Below are 5,608 nucleotides of genomic sequence, written 5' to 3'. Positions count from 1 at the left end.
TCTGCCTGACTGCAGTACCGGCTCTGACCGCAGCAGCCGGCAGCGCTGCAGCCTGAGCCCGCTGGAGCGAACCACTGCACGGGAGACGGGGCAGGTCAAAAAGAGAGAAAAAGAATAATAACAACAACAACAACAACAACAACGATAATATAATAGAAATAAATACAACAACACCAACAATAAAATGATATTATTAACAACAACAACAACAACAATACAAATACAAATAGATATGATAACGACTAGATAACTCCTGGTTGAAATTAAAAGTGTGTTTGCCCACGTGTGTATGACGCAATTTGACGGTTGTGACGTCACAAATACTGGACTTTTTGCCTCTCTAAGTTCTAGATTCATTTTGCATCATGTTGGAGGGGACAGAATTTCCTGTCCTTTGAGGTTTCGGTATATTGTGGTTTGTTATGCGTTAGAAATGTGTCAACATGGTGGCATTGCCCACAGGAAACATCGCCACGGAAAGTGGAATAAATCATAAAGCGCTGAAACCTTCCACAAAGTTCTTCAATAATAATAGTAAATGCAATAATAGTAAGTCATTAATAAAAAGAAAATATATAAACATAGATAAACATTTTAAAAATAAGATGAAAGGATACGTTTCCTTTTGAAAGAAAAGATAAAATTGAGATGAAATTGTTTCATATCTGAGATCATTTAGGAGACAGAAAATGAGCCCGTTTTGCTCTAATTATAATAATATTAGTAATAAAAGTGAAAAAATAAACAACTTCTAGGTACTCAGACACTACGTAGCAGAAACAAACAAAGAAAACAACTGGATATAGAGTACTGAAAAGATGTAATCCCAGTGTGGACGGGGAGGAGTCTCATCCACAGGGTTTTAAATCTGAAGAAGTGCGTCTGTGTGTTTCCAGTCTCATCATTTCTTCCAGAGAAAAAGCTCTTTGAGCTCTTGTGGCTTTGACTTTTCCGTGTGAATTGTATGTTGAGGATATGCGTCAGGTGGAGGAAGCTCTGGGTGGAGCGGGTGGAGCATTGTTCTCCCAATTACTTTCTATTCATAGTTTTATTTGGAGGAAAAGCTGCAGGATGGAGCCGCGCCCTGCGGCTGGAAGCACTGACACGGCGAATACACCGAAACACAGAAACACAGAAACACAGAAACACCAGAACATGAGATACGACACGTTATGGATCCAGGGAAACGAAACGACTGTGCACATATAAACAGAAGATGACTAGTTAGCACGATGCTATTTCTATAGTCTGTTACGCAGTGTTTATACTGTAAATCTAACCCAGAAGAAAGAAAAAAAATTTAAATCATGATTAATTACACACACACACACACACACACACACACACACACACACACACACACACACACACACACACACACACACACACACACAAACAAATACACAGAGACACACACATATAATATTCAAATTTATTCTTTCATTGCATTGAATTTTTGGCATTTATTACGCAGAAGTTAGTTAATACAGAAAAATATCAAACAGAAGATATTCTAAATTCCAGTTTATTTTCGCCACATAAACGTTGAAGTAACTGAACATTTTTTTGACCTAAAAATATCAGCTTCAGAATCATTTTGATAGCTATTATATTGGTTATAACAGCATCCACCCTCCAAACGCCTGTTCTTGCACTACGTAACTTCTGTGTTCGGGTACGAAACCGCGGGAAAAGTGTGTTAGGCTTCACGGCACTAGGTCACTTCCTCCATGTTTGGCTCCGTTCTTTTTTGCCTGGTAAATTTTATTAAAAACCAACAATAAATGATAAATGTCAAAATGTTGGGTAATAATTCTGATACAAAACGTAGCTGCTCCACCCTCCGAGGGTGTGGATGACACGGGCCGGTGGTGCCCCCGTCACCCCATGTCGGTGGGGGTGCGCCGCCCTCACTTTCAATGCGCCACAGGGTTTGTTTCACACCTTGTTGCACTGGGATCTGCCGGGCCGAGCACAAATACATCTTAAATCAACAAATCAGATGAATTCTTTAGTTTGATTCAGTTTCAATGATCGTTGTGTTTCAGCAGCTGCTCCGTGTCCAAGTACACTGAATGAAATAAAGTGAGAGAAGCGAGAAACAAAACTTTGGAGTTTCAGTGTTTTAATAAACTGTGTGTACGCACAGAAGAGGAACAGGAAGAGAGGTGACTCCTCTCTGAACACACACACACACACACACACACACACACACACACACACACACACACACACACACACACACACACACACACACACAGTTTTGTCTTGTTCCCTTGTGGTTCAGTTTCATTTTAGGTGAACTGCTTCCTCTGATCTTCTCCAGGCCCCGCCCGGGCCCCGTCTGGGTCCAGGCCCCGTCCCTCTTCTCTCCTCTTCCCCCAGAGGCCGTGGAGCTCTGAGGGAACCTGAATATTTCATGGATCTCAGACGGTCAAATGGCATTTGCAGCCGTTTCTAAAATTGTCTTTTAGTGATCGTGCTGCATCTGAAAATAGATTCCAGCTTCTGTTCAGCGGCCACCTCACGTTCCGTCTGAGTATTTATAGAGCTGTTCTGGAACGCCACTCAGAACCAGCTCATAAATAGAATCAAGGAGCAACACAAACTAATCGTTGCATCCTTGAGAGGCGTCGGGAGTGATAGAGACGGCAGCTCAGACAGAGCGGCGTCCAAGACAGAGCGGTGTCCGAGACAGAGCAGCATTCAAGACAGAGCGGCGTCCAAGTCAGAGCAGCGTTCAAGACAGAGCGACGTTCGGGACAGAGCGGCGTCCCAGACAGAGCGACATCCAAGTCAGAGCGGCGTCCCAGACAGAGCACCATTCAGGACAGAGCAGTGTCCAAGTAAGAGCGGCGTCCCAGACAGAGTGGCATCCAAGTCAGAGCGGCATCCCAGACAGAGCAGCATCCAAGTCGAGGCGGCGTCCCAGACAGAGTGGCATCCAAGTCAGAGCGGCATCCCAGACAGAGCAGCATCCAAGTAGAGGCGGCGTCCCAGACAGAGCGGCATCCGAGACAGAGCAGCATCCAAGTCAGAGCAGTGTCCCAGACGGGCTGGCGTCCCAGACAGAGCGGCATCCGAGTCAGAGCAGTGTCCCATACAGAGCGGCGTCTGAGACAGAACGTCTGAGCATCCGTAACATCCAGGTGCCCCGCACTGAGCACACTCTGCTGCGTGTATGGGCACCCGGCGCTCACGCCGGGTGGGGTGTCTGGTCGGCTGCGGTGGGGCGGGGCCTCCCTCGGAGCGGGGCGTGGGTGGGCATGGGGGTCCCGAGCGGGGTGTCGGTCTGTCACCGCGGGGCCCGCGGTCCGTGCCTTGCGTGCCTTGTGTGCCTGCACCTGGGGGTTGGCTGTATGTGTGCGCCCTTGGGGTGCGGGGCCTCCTCATGCTCCCTGGGACTGGGTCAAGTGCCTCTGAGTTTCGTATCCCAAAATATGTCGGGAAATGAGAGAGCTCGTTTTCGAAGCTTGTTCTTGTCGTTTGTTGGATTTGGTGTTGGAGCTGGACCTGGCCACACAGTCATGTGTGTACAGGGAGCACAGCAGGGGGCTGAGGACGCAACCCTGGGGGGATCCTGTATTCAGGGTGAGGGAGCTGGACATCTTCATCTTCATCTTCATCTTCATCCTCATCCTCATCCTCATCCTCTCACACACAGAACCATGTCCAGCTCCACGCCCTGAAGCCACATGTGAGGAATGTGCAGGAACCTTTGCATCTCCCACAATGCACTGCAGTCTGTGTGAAGAAGAAGGAAGAATTCAACACCTCCAGCCCTGAAGTGAAAAGGGATTTATTACAATTATTTGAGCAAAGAAAGAGGAGAAGGTTGGATGTTGGTTGGATGTTGGTTGGATGTTGGTTGGATGTTGGTTGTTGCCTCCAATGAAATATGAATTATGAAACCTGGAGACGGTTCAAACTGGTTGGATGCCGGATGGCTGGCTGTTGGCCGGTTGAATGTCGGTTGGATGCTGGTCGGATGTCGGCCGGTTGGATGTTGGCCGGATGTCAGTCGGCTGGATGTTGGTTGGATGCTGCCGGGGTGTCGGTTGGATGCCGGTCGGATGTGGGCCGGGCGCAGGTTGGAAGCTGGTTGGAAGCTGGTTGGATGCCGGCTGGATACGGGTCGGATGCCGGTTGGATGCCGGCTGGATACGGGTCGGATGCCGGTTGGATGCCGGCTGGATACGGGTCGGATGCCGGTCGGGTGCTGGTTGAAAGCTGGTTGGGTGCTGGTTGGATGCCAGATGGATGCTGGATGGATGCTGGTTGGATGCTGGATGGATGCTGGTTGGATGCTGGCTGGATGCTGGTTGGATGCTGGATGGATGCTGGTTGGATGCTGGCTGGATGCTGGTTGGTATCTTCACTTTGTTTCGTCCAGTGTGGAGCAGGTGGAGCTGACGTCCAAATAAGGACTTTGATCAGAAAACGTTTATAAAGTTGTTTATTCCTCCTTCTTCCTGTGCTAAGAACCTGCAGATGGCCCCAGCGCTCCACCCTCCATCACTCCATCACTACAGCCCTCCACCCCTCCACCCCTCCGTCCCTCCACCCCTCCATCACACCACCACTCCACCCCTCCACCCCTCCATCCCTCCATCACACCACCGCTCCACCCCTCCATTCCTCTATCCCTCCACCCCTCCACCCCTCCATCCCTCCATCACACCACCACTCCACCCCTCCATCCCTCCACCCTTCCACCACAGCTGTGTGGTGGAGGATGCAGCTCTCACATGCTTCACATCACAGAGATCGGTTTGATTCCTCCGTGTGTTGGTGTTGCTGTCGTCTCTTTCGTCGTTTCCTGGAGACCACGCAGGGCTGCGTTGCCGTGGTTACGTGTCAGTGTTGTGACGCTGCTCCGACAGGAAACGATGTTTCTAAAGTGTTGGACGCATCACAGCTCGTTCCAACGATGAAATATCCTTTGACGATTGAACAGCTTAACTGGATGTCGCGAGCACCTCATCGGAGTTGCCATGTTGCTCTTCTCCGGTGGATGTTCCACATGGGATGGATTTGTGGGGTCGGGTGAATCAGCCCCAGGGACCAGACGACGCTTCCTTCCGCCTTTAGAGGCTTAAATCAACGTCCTCGTTTGTTCCGGTTTCAGGCCCAAGAAATAAAGTGAAGATGAAACTCTGCTGCTCCCCAGTGGCTGCAGCCGGCACTGAAACATGTCTTCATGGGTGGAGTAGAGGAGGTGGAGCCACCAGGCTACAGACTCGGATGCTCTGTTAACCCTCAGGCCATCGGGCTTCTCAAGCTGCAACATCTGTGGTCACCTGTGTCAATGGAACGTACGTCACCACAACTACATGTACATGTACTTCACTTTATATTGATATATTTATATTTACATCCATGTCTTGTGCAGTACACTGACCTATTTCTGTTGGAACTGCTACAACGCTTCAATTATTTGACTTATTTGACTTTTCTTCTTTTCATTTGATGTACATACACTGGGACCTCTTGCCCGTATTTGTAACATCGACTCTGACTCGATTTTTTTTTTCGACTCTTTTTCTATTTAACAAAAATATAGATTTGATCTTTTTATGCCACTACTCAGTTGTTGCCTGTCATGCCC

This window comes from Zeus faber (genome assembly GCF_960531495.2).
Source record: "Zeus faber genome assembly, chromosome: 6".
Classification (NCBI taxonomy): Eukaryota; Metazoa; Chordata; class Actinopteri; order Zeiformes; family Zeidae; genus Zeus; species Zeus faber.
Note: the sequence above shows the minus strand (reverse complement) of the source record.